The sequence below is a fragment of the Thalassophryne amazonica genome, chromosome 5, assembly GCF_902500255.1.
Source record: "Thalassophryne amazonica chromosome 5, fThaAma1.1, whole genome shotgun sequence".
Classification (NCBI taxonomy): Eukaryota; Metazoa; Chordata; class Actinopteri; order Batrachoidiformes; family Batrachoididae; genus Thalassophryne; species Thalassophryne amazonica.
In genome coordinates this window covers 56,456,666-56,478,477 of record NC_047107.1, presented here as the reverse complement: position 1 = coordinate 56,478,477, position 21,812 = coordinate 56,456,666, and the positions used below count along the sequence as shown (strand labels likewise).

The window sequence follows — 21,812 nt, the reverse complement described above, 5'->3', positions numbered from 1 at the left end:
GATGGAGCTGCACTTCAAACAAAGACAAAAAATTGAATCAGGCGGCAGAAAGACAACAAATACAGTATAATTTGTCAGCGTTAAGCAACAGGAAAAACAGAAATACTCATCTGAAACAGAGACGTAATCGCTCATTTAGGAAATGCCAGAGAAAAGAAATAGGTTTTTAAAGAGGATTTAAAAGTCTCTATGGACAGGGATGATCTGATATTATAGGGGAGCCTGGGGGCAGCCACTGCAAAGGCTCTGTCATCTCTAGTCTTTAATCTGGTTTTAGGCATCTCCAACAACAGTTGGTCAGAAGACTTTAAGGCTCTGGTTGGGGTGTGAGGAAAAAGAAGCTCCGAAAGATACACTGGGGCCAGGCCATTGAGGGCTTTAAAAACAATTAAAAGAAGATTAAAATCAACACGGTAACAGACTGGAAGCTAGTGAAGAGTAGCCAAGACCGACATAATGTGGTCAGACATTTTCTTTCGCAAAAGAAGATGAGCAGCAGTGTTCTGAATAAGCTGAAGGCAGTTTAGAGAGGTCTGGTCCAAGTCAACGTACAGAGAGTTACAATAATCTAGTCTACTTGTGATGAAGGCATGGATAACCTTCTCAAGGTCAGTCCTAGAGAAATATGGCTTGCACTTGGCTAGGAGAGGAGTTGGAAGAAACCTGTTCTAACAACAGCACTGATCTCCTTAGCATAGCATAGCACCTATACAGCACCTATATAGCACCTATACAGCAGCAAACGTGGGTGCCTCTGTAGTTATTGCAGTTCTACACATCGCCGTTGTTCTTAAACATTGGAAAGAGTACACTTCTCCACTCCTCAGGTATCCTCTCAGTTACCATAATTTTATGGAACAATTTGTAAAAAGCCCCACTGCCATCGCTCATAAAATTTCCATGCCTCCACTGGAATGTCATCTGGACTAGCTGCCTTTCCACTCTTCATCCTCTTCATAGCTGTCCTCACTTCATCCTTATTAATCCCCAGCACTTCTTGATTTACTCTCTCCACATCATCCAACCTTCTCTCTCTCTCTCTCTCTCTCTCTCTCTCTCTCTCTCTCTCTCTCTCTGCTTCAGCCCACACCCTTTCGGACTCACTAGTTTTGTCTGTGTTTGTTTGTGGAATTGTTCATTTTTTTCTATTTGAATATTTGTGTGCCGAATAAAAACTTTGTCACTTGTCACTTGTCACTCTCTCTCTCTCTCTCTCTCTCTCTCTCTCTCTCTCTCTCTCTCTCTCTCTCTCTCTCTCTCTCTCTCTCTCTCTCTCTCTCTCATTTTCTTCCTCCATCAACTCCTCTAAACACTCCCTCTACCTTCTCAACACACTCTCCTGGCTTGTCAGCACATTTCCATCTGCAGGCTTTACTACCTTAACCTGCTGCAAATCCTTTCCAGCTCTATCCCTTTGTCTGACCAATCGGTACAAGTCCTTTTTCTTTTTTTCTTCCTTAGTGTTTAACTTCATGTACAGCTCACTATATGGTCTTTCCTTAGCATTTACCACTTCTCTTTTAACCTGACATTGCATCTTCTTGAACTCTTATCTATTTTCTCCTTGTCTTCCTTCCTCTGACCAGGTGTCACACCTAATACCCTGATTGCTGTCTCCCTCACCACATCTGCAGTAGTTTTCCAGTTATTTCCAGTTATTATGAATGCATCGTGCACGTGTTGCATCTGCATTGCGGTCATAAAATAAGCGCACTCGGGCCATCAGCATCACTATTCACACCAGCAATACAGCCTCTGGAGCATTTGCTGGACTTGGACAAGTTGATCACAGAGTCAATGTTCATTTTGTCATGCGAGGGCTAAGTGTTCATGAGTTTGGGGAGTGGGAGGGGGGAAGCCGCTCGGGTGTGAGACAGTGTTTTTTTTTTTTTTTTTGAGAGTGTTACAGAAAACAGACTTCAGCTTGAGTTGTGGCTAAACAGCAACTCTTGCTTTTGTTGGTGTTAAATAAAAGTTCTGGATTGCAGAAGCTACGTCTTTGTGGATATACACAGTCGGACTGTCACTGACTGGCAGGTATGTCGCTTTCTGCCACATATAGTACTTTGGGCTTACGTGACGTGTTTGTTATGCATTCACAAATTGTCTGCAAAGCAGATGTAATAAAAACTCTTTATTCATGGCCAATTTGTATGCATTCGCTACAACATATTTTAGTTTGTGATGTGGACATGATGAGCATGATATATATCTGTTTTACACACTGTCCCGGTCCGCTGTCAAGCCGCAAATCCCCGTCAGTTGCGGATATCAGCGGTTAACGGCAGATATACAGCGCATAGAGTGAGTATGTATTGTGTATGAATTGCGTATATATGGAGTATGTAAGGCGGATGTCATCCGCATTCAGATTTTTGAACAGCTCAAAAATCCTGGCTGCGGACATGTGTGCCTCTGCGGATGATCACGGGCATGTTCGGTTGACGGCCGACTCATACAGGAATGTTACACGGATATTGCGGATGTTTGGCGAATATGGGCCAATTTTGTGCGCAATCCATATGCAAATCTTCCTAAACGCCAGTGGGACAGGGACCTAAGATCTAGAGGTGCTGATTCTCATCCCAGCTGCTTCACACTCGGCTGCAAACTGATCCAGTGAGTGTTGGAGGTCACAGGCTGAGGAAGCCAACAAGACCACATCATCTGCAAAAAGCAGTGATGAGACCCTGATTCCACCAAACTGAAGTCCCTGCTCCCCCCGACCACACCTCGATATTCTATTCATAAATATCACAAACAGGATTGGTGACAAGGCGCAACCCTGGCGGAGGCCAACCCCCACAGGAAAGAAGTCTGACTTATTGCCGAGAACCCAAACACAGCTCTTGCGTTGTGAGTCTTGCTTCCTTCTTCTTGAAATAATTATTCACAACAGTTATTTAAATTTTTTTTCCCCCAAAATCTGCCATCATCTTCCCTTCCACATTTCTCACTGTCGCGGCTCGTCTTTAGTCTTCTCAGGATGTCGTCTTTTAGATAACACAAACTAATTGCAAGTGATATGCTAGAAAATGACACAACACTTTAGAATAATTCAGCCTTAAGCAAGATAAAATGCACAGAGTTTTTAAGTTTATTTAAGCCTTCGACACAAAGCTTAGACAAACTGAGTCCTCTAGAGAGACTGACTATGACAACCGCGCTCGTCTATTTATTGGAGACCCGCGGGCATCGCTCCTCCTTCGACTTTTTTATTTATTTCATTCCCAAGACATGGTTTTCTATTGGAAGCGTCCTCTAGTGAACCCTAAGCAGGTGTTAGGCCATTATTTCAATGTGACAAACGCTCCCATTAAAACATGAAGGATTTACAACTGATTTTTTTAAAAGACCTTCAGCCACAGGTGCAGCTGGCCTGAGGCCCCCTCCGCACGTGGCCTCAGCCACACGTGCAGCTGGCCTGAGGCCCCTGCACGCGGCCTGCGGGAAAGCACCTAAAAGGCCTTGGAAAGCCCCTGACAGACTAAATGACTAATAGAGCCCTTTTTTTGGGTTGAACACCTGCTAGTTCAACCAGAGGACATACAGTTCGGATCAGGACACTTGATAGTTCATCACAGTTCAAATATGGACCTAAAAATTCTTCTACAGTCCCTCCTCTGGGACTCGAAAGAGTCCCATTACATCAACTATACTCTTGGGTTGTTTACTGACAAGACATCCTCATTTGTGCATCGCAATAAAAAAGAAAAACACAGCACTCGACTTACTGATAACTCTGGTGCGGATATGAATATCAGTGATACTTCACACGGTAAATATATTGCAGTGCAGGTGAACCTACATACTAAGGCACAAGGTGAGCAATTAGCTGGATTATATCAACACAAGGTTACATTCAAACATTGAGTTTTGGTGTAATTCAAGGCACTTAAAATGGCCACATAAAACAAGTTACATCAACCTCTTAATCATGGCAAAGTAAAGGCTTCACATTGACATCAGTGCAACCAATCATCTTCTGGCATCTATTGACTCACTCAACCAGAGGCTCCAACCCATTATACTTGGTTCTACATATTATTTTGTTAAAGCGTCACACATTTATTATTTAAATGCATCAAATAACCCCTACGTTACCACTATTTAGTCAACCAATCAAGTAACTATTCTAAGGTTAGCGCAGCTATGTCTAGTTAAATGATAAACACAATAAATGGTTTCCCTTCATGTCCGTCCTTAAGTCATTTGCCTTAGTCAATCGTATAATGGTTTTCATTATAGGCCATTTCTCAACATTCTCCACTTTGTTTTTCTTCTTTTTCAGCTTGTTTTCTAATGCCCGTTTTGGCCAGACACCAAATTTAGGCAATGCATGTCTCTTGAGGCATGCTATAATTTAAGAAAAAAAAGGGTCCCTATGGTGCATCTTTACTACTAAATCTACAAACACGCCGTGTAAGGGTCCCCTTTTTATAACTTTGCAATGTGATATCTATGTGTATGCATTTAGCTTTATCTGTGTTACGCAGATGATGGTAAGGACAGACATTTACCCAACCTTCCTTACTAACATATATCCTTCTTTGTTTTATTTACACTCAGATTTCTGAAACCAGTCCGCAATTCAAACTCAAGAACCAAGATCATAGTCCGTGTTCAGTGCCATTACGTCAGTCCGCGCTCCTCAGCATTTACTCAGCATCTGAAGTTTTGGGAGAAGTTGGGGAACATGGGGAGGTTGGCCTTTCAGGGGTAGTGGGGGAAGGATCAGGAATTCTGGCTTTCAGACAGTCGTGCAGTTCTCTGATGGATCTTTCCAGCTCCTTGTGCTGCTTGGCCAGGTTGTACAGGGCCCCCAGAGAATTCTTGCCCACATTCAGGGTGGTGGTGGCCAGTCCTAGCTGCTCCCTTTCCATATGCTCCATCATGCTGGCTAGCATGTCCATACTAGACTGAAGACCACACAATTGAGTATGGAGGCCCTCCTGAGCACAAGAGATGTTGGCATTGTCACGGTGTATCCTGAACAGGTATGCAGCTGTCTGACTTAGTTGTGGCATGATTTCCTCAAATAGCTCATGGGGAATGTGATTTGTGAGGGGCAGGAGCTGCTCCAAGGTTTTTGGAACAGACTCTTGTGGAAGACGAAGCTCTCGAACCAAGATTGCCATGTCCTGTGGGGTGACCATGACCAGATTAAGGTTGTGCAGTCCAGGGGACAGGAAGTACAAGGGGGAAGGCATTTCGTGTGTGGGGGGAGTATTGTTGATGTCGCACAGGCAAGTGGGTGGGACACTCTGGGCATTTAGCAGCCTGTACAAAGCTCCCCTCTGTCCTGGTGGGTGAGTTCGGCTAAGGTCTACTCCTGCTGATCCTCCTCCAGAGGTACTGGGCTGATCAGAATATCTCTCCTGCCTTGGGGGTGGAAAGCTGGGGACAGGTCCTAGCAGTGAATTGGGTCTAGGATGCACTCGGGCGGTTGCTGCATATGGCCGACCTTGGCTGCCTCCCCTGGAGGGTATCGTTGCCACTGGCACATGTGACTGTCTCCATGGCATCTGCGGAAGGGGTGTGTTCCTGAGTCCAAAGGGTCCTTCAGGTGATGGTGGAGTCCTCGGGCCGACTCTTGCTGCAGGCAGATTCTGTGAAGCCGTCATCGCCAGGTGCTGGAACGATGAAGATCCTTCTGTTGCCAACTGGTTTAGCTGCTGGATGGAAGGCGGCTGTGGCGACCAATCATGTCTCGACCATCCCTCCTGCATATCCTCTTCTCCAAACAGTTCTGAGAGTCCAATCAGACTTGATAGAGGCAGATCAGGCATAGGTCCCTGATCAGGGGAGTCTGGTCTCTCAGCCATACTCCTGTGTCCTAGTAATATACATATACGTTCATTATTACAGCTCCATGTCATTCTTTCAGATATTGTCTATCCTATCCCTCATTTTTGTGGGTGCATGTGTGTGAATGTAAATGTGCGTGCATGTCTTCTTCCTCGTCTACAATATCACCAAGCACGGTCCGTCCCAGTCCTCCCTATCTGGGGTGTACGCCACAATATTAGGGAGCTGGGGGCTGTCGGGGAGGATAATTGGTATTTCATCCATTTCCATATATTCTGGTTCTCTGTCTGTTTCGTTTGTGCTTTCTTCCAGGGCTCGGATGGCTAACAGTGGGAGCTGTCCTACTGTGGATGAAATCAATTTATTGACCAGAAATTTTATCAAGGGAATACCACAACATATTACCAGCAAGACCGCCACCCCTGTTAGTGCCAAGATTACACCTATCTGGTATAACCAGTCTTTCCATGATATCCACCCTCTCCTTAGAGTCCCAAACAGTGAAAACAGTGGGCCAATATTCATTCCATTCCCTACAATGTATCCAGAATCGTCAGTTTCATTTCTCCCTCCTATGGAGTTACTTAACAGTTCCTGTTGCATCTCTTCAAGTGTGATTAAGAGCTCTGTCAAATTTCCGTCTTCCCCTGTATGCATGGGAATAGCTGTGCAACATTCGGTGGCTTTGATCATAATACAAACTCCTTGTTCATCAGCCATCATCATCTCGATAGCTAATCTATTTTGCATTGTCATTAGCGAGGTGGCGTGCAGTTGTTCGGTTAAGGCTCCTACTGCTGCCAATGTCCAGTTCAGGTATCTTTGCTGATTATACCACAAGTAATTAATCCACTGCACCTCCTGGAACCTAGAACGGATTTTTGGAGTAACCCCAAACAGAGCCAATGCCCATCCCCATTTATCCGCATCTTCATCTGCTTTAACTCTGCTACTGTCTATGGCTTCTAACTGTCGGGGTATCCCTTCTGGTATCCCGTTTCTTACTGTGATGTTGTAGTCTGTTTTAAACGTCATTATTCCTCTTTTCTTACGAAGTTTCTGTGGCATGGGTTGTATTGAATTTGGCATTTCAATTACTGTTATTGCTCCTGTGAGCATCACAGGAGCACAAAGGCCTTTCCAATTCGGGGACAGCGATGACAGGAGTTTCCTTTTTTGTCCGCATATCCAAAAGATGTCAGCTAAGGGTACCGTTCCCTTAGCTAAATTTGGAGTAGATACCCATGAAGCATGGGTGAGATTCAGTCCAATTACAGACCCCCCTGTGGCCGGTACTATTTGTTCACACTGTATGCCTGCTGCTGGCAGGGTGTGACAGACGGTAATGTTCCATGCTGTTTTGGCCGGTTTGTATTCTTGCTGCTTTTGCATACACTGTATGTGGTGTTTTGGCTGGGTCGTCCCTACCTGCCAATCGCTTATGTATTGTGCTACTAAGCCTTTAGCTATACAGAATGGGTGTATCATCCCTTTCTCTATTTTAATCATAGGTGGAACGGTTCCTTCTGTACTTAGGGGCACTGGACAAAGTTTACTGTCGGCAGCATATTTTTCATCACCTACTGCCATTTTCATAACACATTGTGTATAGCATTCTGCTTGGTCTGAGTTATGTTGGGGACTCCTATAACAGTTGTTGATATCAGGTAGGGGTTTAGCCTGAGGTATCACACCTTTCCGGTGACAGGCTATGCAAGGCTTTTCACTGATCTGCCTAGCCGAAAATTTCAACCATTGGTAAAATAAATTGGTCTTCAACCCTTGTGTGCGGGCTAGGTCTGTACTGGGATCCCATCTCCCTAAGTGACTGCTTGTTTCTAGGCTTCTAATTGTCCTATTTTTCCTTGGTTTGATTTTTACCCATTTTGTGGCTTCATGTACTGTAACAGTTACGTCTTGCTTGGTTTCCCTGCATCCTCTTTTATCACAAATTACCTCTATGTTGAGTGTTCCCTCCTCTTCACATTTGATGCTAATGGCTTCGCCTAATATGTAATCCCCCAGCTTTCCCTGTATTCCTATGTTCTTGTAGGCTTTTGATTTAATGTATACCAAATTATATGTTTTTCCTGTGTTTAGAATGCCTTGTTTAGCTGCTATTGCGGCCATGGCCACGGCACAGTCCGTTGTATGTTTTGGATGTCTATTTTCTCCCATACTGACCACCAGTAGTATTGTCAATCCCTTGAATAATTCCTTAATCATTGCTCTGATGACTGTTGAGATGTGCTACTAGATGTGCTACTAAGTGAGCCGTCACTAGATGAGCTGTCACTAGGGATGTGTGGTGTATCTGTGCTTTGTCTGGGTTGTACTTCCTGCGGTTCTTCTGTCGGTAAATCTACTGAGTTGCTGTCCGAGTCTGATGTCTCCTGTGGCCTGTCTATCTGTCGGTCTGTATTTCTGTCTGTCTGTTGGCCTGCGTCTCCAGTTGTCTCTGAGTCTGCATCTGAGTCTGTCGCTGCTCTATCTGGCAGGGATCCACTACTCTCTGAAGCTGTGCGTCGTCTTTGTTCAATCAGTCTCTGTGAGCGCCTTGGCCAGTGTTCGCCTGGCTGCAGGGAGGCGTGGCCTTCCCTCGGTGCTTCTTCTGGCTGCAGGGAGGCGTGGCCGTCCCTCGGTGCTGCTGTAGGGTCTCTGGCTTCTCCTGCTTCCCCCCTTGGCCCGGCGGCTCTGCCAAGACGAGCTTGCCGAGGCCGCAGGGGCGCTGGGCCACCAACCCTACAGCAGTGGTTTAAATGAAACCAAGTGTCCTTACCGTCTACTTTGACTGCTGTACGTGAGGCAAGAATAACTTTGAAAGGACCTTCTCGGCGGGGCCTGTCCCACTTCTTTTTGAACACCTTGACGTAAACCAGATCACCAGGCTGGATGCTCTGATTTTCAAGTGGAATCTCTGCTTCTCTCTGTAGCACCTTTGACCTGCAAAAAGATAGTTTTGTGTATTTGGGTTAACTGTCTCAGATAATTATGCCATTCGTCTTGTAGCTGCTCCAGCGATGGTCCTTCGTAGGGTCCTCTCAGGTATGGAATAGGCATCGGCCGACCTGTAAGAGCTTCAAATGGTGTCAAATGGGTTAGTCAGTTAGTTTGTGAGCGCATTGACAATAAAGCAAGCGGCAACGCATCCAGCCAGGTTAGTTTGCCATTGCTGTCTGCTATGATTTTTGCTAGTTTGTTCTTTAAAATGCCATTAGCCCGTTCCACTGCCCCATTTGATTGAGGGTGATAAACACACCCAAACTTCTGTTTGATACCCAATTGTTTGAATGTTTCTTGTGTAACCTTGGCTACAAAAGCCCTACCGTTGTCAGATGAGATAGTATCTGGAATGCCAAATCTTGGAAAGACATCTCGGCACAAGAATTTGGCTACCGTTTTATGGTCTTGATTTGCAGAGGCTACTGCCTCAATCCATCGGCTGAATCTGCATATCACTACCAAAACATATCTCATTCGTTTAACTCGATTTTCAGCTCCCATGTCTATGAAATCCATCATAAGATGTCTGAATGGCCCATCAGGGACCGGAATGTGGGCTAAAGGGGCTGTGAATGATTTCCGGACATTGTACTGTGCACATACCTCACACTCATTCAACAAACGGTCCACTGTAGCTGCCATATATGGTGACCACCAGACAGCTTTTAGTTTGTTCATAATTTGGACTCGCGAACAATGATCGGGTCCGTGGGCCCAAATGATTGCATGTCGTAATAAATTGGTGGGTAACACAAAATGTCCATGACTACTGCGCCACAGCTTGTCTGCTGGCCCCTGACTGCGTGTCTCAATAGCGCCTCGTTTAACCCACATTCGTTTTTCTTCTCCACTGGCCCTACTTTGAGCCACTATCAGTGCGTCAAGTGAAACCAGTGGGGCACAATCTTGGATGGTTAGCAGGGGAAACACATTTTCTCCTTGTGCTCCTTTGCGCGCTGCGTCATCTGCTAGGTTGTTACCTTGAGCTATGATGTTATTATTCTTTTGATGACCTGCACATTTAATGATGGCTACCTCAGACGGTAATTGGAGAGCTTGTAACAGTTGGGAAATCGCTTCTCCATGAGTGACAGGGGTGCCATCTGCTCTCAGGAATCCCCTTTGTTTCCAAATGTTTGCATGTACATGACATACGCCATAAGCGTAGGCTGAGTGTGTAGATATTAACACGTTGATCTTTAGCTATCTGGCAAGCCATAGTTAAGGCTTTGATTTCTGCCAGTTGGGCTGAACAAGGCTGATCAATTCCTTGGGACTCCAGTAATTCAAAGGTCTCGCCATCCGTGTTTAGTTTAACAATCCCCATACCCGCATGCAATCCCGCGGCATCCCGAAAGCATGAGCCATCCACGAACAGGGTTAGATCTGCATCTATGGCGTGATTATACAAATGTTCTCTGGCTCTCAAAAATTTCTCTGTCTCTGCCACACAGTTATGTGGAGTACCATCTAACGGTGTGGTCAATTTGGTGGCGGGATTCACCGTGTGACAACGTTGTATTGTTATTTCTGGGGCGGACAACACAACTTCATATCCAGTGCGTCTAGCTTGTGTTAAGACAAAACGTTGACTGGTTAGCAGGGCATGTAACTGATGCGACGTGTACAACGTTACTGCATGTCCCATGATTATGGATGATGCTTTTTGAAATGCAAAGGCAGCTGCTGCTAGACCCTGATAGCATGGTGGCAATCCTGTTTCAATGTTGTCAAGCTTTGTACTATAATAGGCCAATGGTTGTTTTCCTTCATGTGTTTCCTGCATTAGTACAGCACAAGCATAACCAGCTTTTTCAGTAACATACAAATGGAAAGGTTTCCCATAATCTGGGTTACCTAACGCGGGAGCAGATTGCATGTCTGTTTTTAGGGCCTCAAAAGCTCCCGTTGCCTGATCTGTCCAGACGAGGAGAGCTGCATTGCTTGTTTGCCCCACTGCTCTAATCATGGCACGCAAAGGTGCAGTTTTTATAGCATAATCACAAATCCACGGCCGACTGTACCCTGCCATCCCAAGGAATGAAAGCATCTGTCCCACTGTTTGGGGTTTGGGAGCCTTGATTATAGCCTCCACTTGGCTTGGGGCTATACATCGCGTGGTCCCACACAACTGTCTTCCCAAGTATTCTACTTGTTGTTTGCAGAACTGCAATTTGTCCTTACTTACTTTATGACCTCCATCTGCCAATGCATGCAATACAATTAATTAATCTTTTTCACACTGTTCTTGAGTCTCTGATGCAATAAGGAGATCATCCATATATTGCACCAATGTACTGGGTATATCAAGGTGTTGTAAATCTTCAGCCAGGACTTTGTTAAAGATGGCTGGGGACAGGTTCAGTCCCTGAGGTAGCCGTGTATACGTTAGCTGTTGTCCCAGAAATGTGAATGCAAACAAATGTTGTGAGTCTGGGTGCACAGGCACACTGAAATAGGCTGAACACAGATCAATTACTGTGTACCATTTTGCTCCAGCAGGGATGCTTGATAGTATAGTATGCGGATCAGGTACTATAGGTGCATCCATTTCTATTATTGCATTGATAGGACGCAAATCATGTACCAGCCGATACTCTTTGGTATTGTTTTTAGGGATAGGATAGATAGGAGTATTGCATGGGCTTGCAGTTTTTATTAGAACTCCAGCTGCCATTAGTCCCTTAATTACTGGTTTTATGCCTTCAATAGCCTGAGGTTTTAATGGATACTGCCTTTGGTGAGGCAGTTTTGCTCCCGGTTTTACTTTTATTTTTACTGGTAAGGCTGTTTTTACTAGTCCTACATCCGTTTTGCTTTTGGACCACACCACTGGTGGTATTTGCTCTAACAATTTCTCTTGTTGGGCCGATAACACCATCTGTCCCTCTGGTCTAGGATTGAGCTCCACTTTTTGAGCTATAGCCTCATCATTTACTTTTAAATTAATTCGTATAAACTGCTGGTCTTTTGACAGATGTACTTGTGGACTTTCCATGTTTTGCCATTCTTCAACTTCTGAGGCTGTCTTTACCATTGGACCTAGGTCATGGGATTCGTACTTTTCTGAGACTAAAAGGGTCACATGAGGTGTGGCATTCGGCACTTGATACCATTGTTGTTCAGCTGAAGTTAGCTTGACAGAAGCTGCGGCCCCTTGGGGGCCTAAATAAATTTCTGTGGTGGTTATGTGAAACAGCCGTTGATTCATCAATGCATCCCAGCAGCATGCATAGTCAGTTTGTTCTTGTTTGGCGTCGAACATCAGGGTGACATGTAAAGGTAAACTAGGTGTACATACTGCTTCATAGTGTTATTCTGCCCAGGGCTTCCATTTTTCCCATTCCAGTTGGAGATTTGAATTTTCTGGTTGTAACTTCAGCCAGTATACCATGGGTTGCACAGGTCGGCCCTTGTTTTCCATGTCCATAAGCACCATAATGTTGGCGAGTGCTTCGTCAGGAAAGTGTATTTGCAGTCCTTGATGGGTACACACTATCTGGGTTTGTAGCTTACATAAAATGTCTCTTCCCAGCAAATTCACAGGTGTATTTTGTGAGTATAACAGGGGTGCTTCAATTGTTTTTCCTACAATCGTTACAGGAAGTGGGCGTGTAAACGGTATTATTTGAGTCTTCCCAGAGAAGCCGATGGTCTTAATTACAGACCCAGAGAGGGGGAGATGAGCGCCCATTTTCCCTATGCAAGAGTATGTTGCCCCTGTATCCACCATGAAAGGGAAATCTCTGTTTTGTATATTAACAGTGATGGTTGGCTCTTCCTTAGGTATCATCGAAATAGCCAATGCCACCGTTTCCCCCTCTGTCTTCTCTAGGCCTCCCTATTGCCAATAGGCAGAGGGTCCAACCCAAGGTCGGGCCGGACAATTTCTCATTCGATGTCCAGGTTGTCCACAGCTCCAACACTCATTAGAGGGTTGATCCCCTATTGGGGGTGTTGGTCCCATAGGCGGTCCCGCTTGACTGTTCCTGGGAGCTGAGTTTTGGAATCTGCTTCCAAATGAAGGTTGGCGAGATCCTCTTCACCACCCTCCTCTTTGACCTTGAAAGTTCCGTGACTCTCCTCTCCACCCATGACTGTAGGTGGGTCCATTTCCGGGTGTGCCAGTGCTATGGTAGTGATAGTGATGCTCCACTGGTGCTGAGACTTCTCCTGTAGGAGTGCTTCCTGCTGCTCCTTGGGGGCTCTGTGTGGCTGTTACCACAGGTGCCTGTATGGTGGCAGCAGTGTTTGCCGTAGGGCCTAGGCTTGCCGACTCAGAAGGAACAGGGGTCATCATTGGTGCCTGGGTCTTTGTTTTTTCTTTCTTGACTTTGGTTAGCTCTCCCAACTGCATCTGCACCAATTTTTTCGTCAGGGATTTTGCTGCATCTTCTTCTTTTTGTTTTTCTTTCTTGTAGATTTCAAGATGGTGACAAATATGCTCAGAGTATAAAGCCCAATTCATTTTTGATAGTCCCACGACTCCATCTAGGGCTTTCTGAACCTCATCTGGTAGAGCTTTTTTTACAGTTATTTTAAACAGGATTTCAGTTGCTGGAGAATAGTTCCATGCATTTCCTGTTTCCTCCGCCCATCTCTTCTGGAATCGGTGCAGGAACTTCTTTGGGCACTCTTCAGGTGTCCACTCCTCATCATCCAATTTAGAGGGATCCAAGACCTCAGCGTACTTTCTTCTCAGTCCTTCCCACATGGAGTTTCTATAGCGATTAAAGGGGACTTCATCATGTTGATTAGTGCCCATCATTTGTGTTAGTCCAACCTTTCCTGCTAATTCTTCAGTGTCATGTTTTCCCATGACATGCATTAGCAAGGCTTTTATGTCACCTAAAGACAAGGTTACCCCTGCAGTGCCTTCTTCTAAGGCAGTTATCCATCTCCCAGCTCCTTGGGTGATGTCTGGCAGTCTGTTGGCCAGCCCCACCATGTCTGTCCAGCTCCATGGGGTATACACATGATGACCATTTCTAACCACCAATGGGCATATGAGGTCTTCGTCCTCCTCTTCTTCTGTGCGGGCTCCATACTGTCTTCCAGATCGAGTGCGACTGACTGGTTCCAGGCAGTCCATCCAGTCGGTTATATTCTGTTCTAAAGCCGCTATGTCTTTGGCTACACATTGTTGTCTTTGCCTGAGTCGGGCCTCTTTTGCACTCTCAATGATGATCTCACCAGAAATTTTTCGGGTGGGTGGCTCTATAATGTGATTCCCTTGATTGGGCGTCGATTGTTGTAATATTCTTCTTTCCTCGGCGTCCCTATGTCTTTGTATTCTTTCCTTCGCTAGCCGAAGTTGCTCAGCTAGTTCTTCATTATCTCTTCTGGCCAGATCCAGTGTGTCACAGAAGCTCTTGTGCCACTCTTCGGAGCCTCTATAGCCTGTGAAGGTCCAGTCGGCTGACTTATGGTGGGAGGGGACGGTTTTCAGTGGACCTCGATGTGCAGGCGGAGCCTTCAGGTCTCTCTCTTTATCCTCGTCTGCCTCCGTGTCACTGTTATTTGTGGCCCCCCCTGCTGGTCGTGGTGTGCGACCACTTACTTTCGGACTTGGAGACCTTGTATGATCCATTTGACAGACTGAGGACCTGTCTCCTTGTGGCTCTCGAGCTTTTAGTGTCAGTGTGAATTTGCCCTCCACATCCATGTCTTGGTCCTCTTCACGAGTTCCTAATACAAATTGTCCAGCTGTCTTTCCCATATCATGACGTTTATATGGGGGTGGCTCTGCTTCCCAGCTCGGTGCACTGGCTTTAGTCTCTTTGGATCTTTCCTCTGTCATTTTTTCTCTTTTCTGCTGTAGCCTCTGTGCTTCCTGCTTGAACAAGGCCAAAACTTCTTTTTCTTCAGTGCGTTTTTTGTTGTTTTTTCCGTTCTTCTGCTGATCTTTAATTTCTTTTTTCTGTATTTCTACCGCAACTGCTTCACACATCACCGGATCAAATGATCTCTCCAAAGGCCATTGCCTGCCCCCATGTGACCTTTTGTGCCACTTTCTCATACATTGGTTGGCCTTAGTGCGTTTTCCTGGATATTTTCTTAGTACTAAGTCTAGCGGGGTACTTTCCCGACCTTGACCTTGAGAGTTACCCATGTAACCCTGACAAACGCTATGTGAGGTGTTTCTATGGTGTTCTGGTAGTCCCTCAGGGGCTGTCCTGATCCAGACCAATAACTTGCTGGCTGTAACACCTGTTTTGTATTTTAAACCCTTAAAAGGATTAAATTTCCAACTGCTATGCCCGTCTTCTTTTTCTTTAACTAAATATGAAAATTTACCTGTTTCCCACCGAACCCTCCTTGGGACCACAGTCAGAGTCAACCTAGGAAACAGTTCTTCACCTGGATCGGTTGGTAGTGTTACTAAATGATTTAATGGTATGCTAAGTTCTTTATTAGGGTCAGCACAAAGCAGCTCCAGCCACGGGGTTAAACCCTGATGCCACAGACGTCTTATCAGCAGCTCCCAATTAATTAGAGGGAATTGTTCTTTCTTTTGCTTCAGATTGATTACCTTAGTAATCTGTCATAATTTCTGATTGATCTCTTGTTCGTCCTGCCAATGTTCTGCTCCTACCCTGTCAAAATAGGTCCTTTCCAGCCAAAAATGTGTCCTGATTCCCTGGGTTTCGATGTCTCCGTCAGTCAAGTAATGTTCTGGGAGTATTATTTCATCATCACTTAAGTCTCCCATCAATGACTGTCCCAAGCATTGATCAGTCTGTCAGCTTTTTCACTATAATCTAAGCTTTAACTCTTTTGATTTATAACCAACTTTATTTATTTAATCCTCTTACAACCCTAACACCTCCTAATGTCTTTGCTCCCGACTTTCTATTTCCCTTCTAATTTTTTTTTTTTAACTTTCTGCTTCTCGTCTTTTTCTGCTATGTTTGTTTATTAGTTTTCTCTCTTTGAAATAATATCTACCTTCTCTGTATTTACATAGCACTCTTCTCCTGTCTTTTTCTTCACTGTCTCTGTTTCACACTTTCCTCTCTGCCTGTCATGCACCTCCCAAGTCCTCCTGTTGGGTCTAAATACCTCCCCCTCGTACTCTTTCACATTAATCTTGTATGTCAGCCAGCTTGCAAGCCCTCACAGCTTTTTGCTTGCACCTCCCCGCTTACTCTCCACTCTCCCACACACAATTTTCAACAGCTTTATACACAAAAATTATTAAAAACAACTTTCTATATATCCCTATCTAGACTTCTGCCACTTTTCACTCCGCGGCTTTAAACAACCTTTTTATTCACTTAACACCAATGTGTTCTGTTTAAGCATGTATCTCTTCTTCACGTTAGACAGCTTCTCCGGCGCTGTCAGCAACTTCATATATTACTTTTTTACAAGCCCTCTTTGAGCGTACAATATTTCATTTACTTCTACGCCTTACCGCGCCTCGCGTGCGTATCCTGTGCTTAATATATTATTTTTCACCAGCTCCTTTCTGAGCATACAATATTTCATTTATTTCTACGCCTTACCGCGCCTCGCGTGCGTATCCTGTGCCTACTATATTATTTTCACAAGCTCCTTTCTGAGCATACAATATTTCATTTATTTCTACGCCTTACCGCGCCTCGCGTGCGTATCCTGTGCCTTTCTGCACTTTCTTCTACCTTTTTTTTTTCACTTACTGAGCTCCTCGTGAGCTTAATGTGCCTTTGCACTGAAAATATTCTCTTTTTCTTTTCTTATAAAAAAACTCATATTACTGTGTACTTAATTACTTATTCTTCTCCCACGCCCCACAAGCGTGTATCTGGTGCCTTACTGCACTATTTTCTGCTTCATTAATTCTCATGTATTCTGCACTAACTCTTCATTTATTTTTTTATTTTTTTTTTTATAGTTTTTCTCTTTTCTTAAAAAATGACGTCCTTTATTGAGCTCTTTTACTTACTGTCAGCTGTGCCACTTTGCACTTTTAAATCTCTTTATCTCGTACGGTATTTCTACTGCGCCCCCTCAGGCGCTTATCTTGTGCTTCCTCTGCACGTATTCTCTGTTAAACTCTTTTTCTCACTTATTTCACTTCAGTCTCTGTTAAACTCTTTAAATAACCTTGTATTACCTTGTATCTATTTGTCAGTATACTCCCCTAAATTAACCCCTACAGCGCATGCTATCAGCCGGCACGTTAGTAACGAATTTCAACACCAATTATTCTCCAAGCATTCAGGTTAGTTCTTCACGCACTCTTTTTCCACACCAGAGTTCATGAACATTCCTGACCTTTCACTCACACAGACATTCTTTTTCCCGGGAACACACACACCTTCTGAGCATTTTATCTACAAGGCCTGATAATTTTCAATCTTATCTTTTTTAGTCTCTTATCAATTTTCTTAGTCCAGGTTCTTTTGGGTAAGAGGCAATTAAAAAATATCACCTGTCAACTTGGGCGGAAATCCCGACTCACTCCTCCAGATCGTGCAGAAATTATAAAAGGTTTCTGCTTACCTTTTAGTCGTGATCACTGTTATTTACGGTCTGGAGGGATGAGCTGGACTGCCCCAGGCTGCCGGAATGCCCCTGGACCCTCCTGGCTGGCTCGCCAAGTTCTGTCGCGGCTCGTCTTTAGTCTTCTCAGGATGTCGTCTTTTAGATAACACAAACTAATTGCAAGTGATATGCTAGAAAATGACACAACACTTTATAATAATTCAGCCTTAAGCAAGATAAAATGCACAGAGTTTTTAAGTTTATTTAAGCCTTCGACACAAAGCTTAGACAAACTGAGTCCTCTAGAGAGACTGACTATGACAACCGCGCTCGTCTATTTATTGGAGACCCGCGGGCATCGCTCCTCCTTCAACTTTTTTATTTATTTCATTCCCAAGACATGGTTTTCTATTGGAAGCGTCCTCTAGTGAACCCTAAGCAGGTGTTAGACCATTATTTCAATGTGACAAACGCTCCCATTAAAACATGAAGGATTTACAACTGATTTTTTTAAAAGACCTTCAGCCACAGGTGCAGCTGGCCTGAGGCCCCCTCCGCACGTGGCCTCAGCCACACGTACAGCTGGCCTGAGGCCCCTGCACGCGGCCTGCGGGAAAGCACCTAAAAGGCCTTGGAAAGCCCCTGACAGACTAAATGACTAATAGAGCCCTTTTTTTGGGTTGAACACCTGCTAGTTCAACCAGAGGACATACAGTTCGGATCAGGACACTTGATAGTTCATCACAGTTCAAATATGGACCTAAAAATTCTTCTACATCACCTTGATATCATATCTCACCATTACTTCCTTATCACATCTGTTCCCTTCACCAACATGCCAATTGAAGTTTGCTCCAATCACCACTCTTTCATAGTTGGGTACACTCACAACCACGCAATCTAAGTCACCCTCCATCATACATCCCCCCTGTAGGGCATATGTACTGATGACATTCATCATCACCCAACCTGCATTGTCAGTTTCTAACTTAACAATCGTTACCCTCTCAGACACCCGCGTAACCTCCAAAGCACTCTTAATATGCTCTTGCTTAAGAATTATACACCAATATTTTTCCTTCTCCGATCCACACCATGACACATCAGTGCTCCTGACCTTTACTGCCCTTCCACTTGGTCTGTTGTCCACACAAAATATCTACCTTTGTGTTCACCATCATATCAGCCATCTCTCTACCTTTACCAGTCATACTGACAGCATTCAAAGTCCCAATTCTCACGTTCACACGTCTAACTTTTCTCCTCTCCAGATGCTTCCAGACATGTTTCCTGCCTCTTCTTCTTCCAACTATAGTCCAATTTTCATGGTATCCTGTTATAGACTATGGAAACTTGATTTCTGATCAGTTATTCAGGCTGGGTGATGACCAAGTGGTTAGTGCACTTGGTTTCAGTGTGGAAGGTTCCTGGTTCAAACCCCACCCCTGCCACATTTTTCCATGTAATGTGGAGTTGTGTCAGGAAGGATGCCATGTGTAAAATTTGTTCCAATTCAACATGCAGATCGACTTCGGCTTTGCTATGGGAACCATGATTGCAAACAAGGGAGCAGCTGAAGGGACTTACTTTATTCAGGTTTGGAACTGACACTCTGAATGCACTGGCTTGTGCACCCAATGTGGCTGAAATTTGATAAAATGTATCGAGTATGCTTATTTCTTCTCTCCTCAATTTCTGGGCATGAGACCAGCACTCCATTTGCACTGGCTGTACATCCATGTGGCTATTTTCTCTATTGTGTAAAACAACTTAACAGTATTCTGTTGAATAAATATTCAGTGATTCCTCCATCATTCAGGCTTTTTTTGGAATCCATATCTGTTGTGTTCTTTATTTATTTGTGAAATTGCAGGATTACAGGAAAAACTGAACAACTGATTTGAATGAAATTCGGTGGAAAGGTGGGGCATGGGTCTAGGAAGAAAGTAATCATTTTTGGAGACAACTGGATAAAATTTGTTGGTTCAGGAATTTTACAAGATATGATTATGTACATGAAATGTCAGTAAAAAAAAACAGAAGTAATAAAAAATGATAATTCTTCTTCTTCTTTGTCTTTCGGCTGTTCCCGTTAGGGGTCGCCACAGCAGATCAATCGTTTCCATCTCACCCTGTCCTCTGTATCTTCCTTTGTCACACCAACCACCTGCATGTCCTCACTCAGCACATCCATGAACCTCCTCTTTGGTCTCCCTCTTCTCCTCCTGCCTGGTGGCTCCATCCTCAGCATCCTTTTCCCTGTATACCCTGGGTCCCTCCTCTGCACATGTCCAAACCATCTCAATCTCGCCTCTCTGACCTTGTCTCCAAACCGTCCCACCTGAGCTGTCTCTCTGATATGTTCATTCCTAATCTTGTCCATTCTTGTCACTCCCAAAGAGAATCTCAACATCTTCAGCTCTGCCACCTCCAGCTCTGCCTCCTGTCTTTTTGTTAGTGCCACCGTCTCTAAACCGTACAACATAGCTGGTCTCACTACTGTCTTGTAAACTTTCCCCTTCACTCTTGCTGATATTCTTCTGTCACAAATCAATCCTGCCACATTTCTCCACCCACTCCACTTTGCCTGCACTCTCTTCTTCACCTCTCTACCACACTCCATTACTTTGAACAGTTGACCCCAAATATTTAAACTCATCTACTTTCACCACTTCTACTCCTTGTAACTGCACTATTCCACTGAGCTCCCTCCCATTCACACACATGTACTTTGTCTTGCTCCTACTGACTTTCATTCCCCTGCTCTCCAGAGCATATCTCCACCTCTCCAGACTAGACTCAACTTGCTCTCTACTCTCACTACAAATCACAATGTTATCTGCAAACATCATAGTCCATGGAGACTCCTGTCTGATCTCATCCATCAACCTGTCCATCACCACTGCAAACAAGAAAGGACTCAGAGCTGATCCTTGGTGTAATCCCACCTCCACCTTGAATGAGTCTTTTATTCCTACTGCGCATCTCACTGCTGTCACGCTATTCTTGTACATGTCCTGCACTACCCTCACATACTTCCTCATACAATACGACAGCTCTTCTCTTGGCACCCTGTCATAAGCTTTTTCTAAGTCCACAAACACACAATGTAACTCTTTCTGACCTTCTCTGTACTTCTCCAACAGTATTCTCAGAGCAAACATTGCATCTGTAGTGCTCTATCTCCGCATGAAACCATATTGCTGCTCACAGATCTTCACCTGTTTTCTAAGCCTAGCTTCTACTACTCTTTCCCATAACTTCATGCTGTGGCTGATCAACTATATGCCTCTGTAGTTACTGCAGCTCTGCACATCACCCTTGTTCTTGAAAATAGGAACCAGCACACTTCGTCTCCACTCCTCAGGCATCCTTTCCCTTTCCAAGATTTTATTAAACAATCTGGTTAGAAACTCCACTGCAATCTCTCCTAGAAATTTCCATGCCTCCACTGGAATGTCATCTGGACCAACTGCCTTTCCACTCTTCATCCTCTTCATAGCAGCCCTCACTTCTTCCTTACTAATCTCTTGTACTTCCTGACTTACTCTCACCATATCATCCAGCCTTTTCTCTCACTCATTTTCTTCACTCATCAGCTCTTCAAAATATTCCCTACACCTTCTCAGCACACACTTCTCACTTGTCAGCACATTACCATGTGCATCTTTTACCACCCTAACCTACTGCACATCCTTTCCAGCTCTGTCCCTTTGTCTGGCCAATCAGTACAAGTCCTTTTCTCCTTCCTTACTATTCAACTTCTTGTACAGCTGTACAATATGACTTTTCCTTCGCTTTTGCCACTTCTCCTTTTGCCTTACGCCGCATCTCCTTGTACTCCTGTCTACTTTCTTCATCTCTCCGACTATCCCAAAACTTTTTCACCAACCTCTTTCTCCTTATGCTTTCCTGGACCTCTTCATTCCACCACCAAGTCTCCTTGTCTTCCTTCCACTGTCCAGATGTCACACCCAGTACTGTCCTAGCTGTCTCCTTCACCACATCTGCAGTACTTTTCCAGTTGTCCAAAATTGCTTCCCCTCCACCCAGTGCTTCTCTCACCTGCTCGCTAAATTTCACACAACAGTCTTCCTCCTTCAGCTTCCACCATCTGATCCTTTGTTGAGCTCTCACTCTCTTCTTCTTCTTTACCTCTAAAGTCATCCTACAAACAGCCATCCTGTGCTGTCTAACGATGCTCTCTCCTGCCACCACCTTACCACCTTACAGTCTCTGATTTCTTTTAGCTTGCATCTCCTATAAAGAATGTAGTCCACCTGTGTGCACCTTCCTCCACTCTTATATGTTACCCTGGGCTCCTCCCTTTTCTTAAAGTAGGTATTCACCACAGCCATTTCCATCCTTTTTGCAGTATTAACTACCACCTGTCCTTCCCCATTCCTATCCTTGATACCATATCTACCCATTACTTCCTCATCACCCCTGTTCCCTTCACCAACATGCCCATTGAAGTCTGCTCCTATGACCACTCTTTCATGCTTGGGCACACTCTCCACCACCTCATCTAA

The 21,812-nt window shown here is 44.6% G+C and overlaps 1 protein-coding gene and 1 long non-coding RNA gene across 2 annotated transcripts in view; one reads left to right on the top strand and one right to left on the bottom strand.

The window, feature by feature from the left end:
• ebf2 (EBF transcription factor 2) overlaps positions 1–21,812 on the top strand; it is a 144,901-nt gene that overhangs the window by 64,092 nt on the left and 58,997 nt on the right. The window lies entirely within an intron of this gene.
• On the bottom strand, positions 2,634–14,843 carry LOC117510566. Its single transcript, XR_004560752.1, has 3 exons — positions 14,833–14,843; positions 3,115–3,120; positions 2,634–2,862 (listed from the first exon to the last, which is right to left on the bottom strand). It is a non-coding gene; the product is annotated as an uncharacterized LOC117510566 (long non-coding RNA).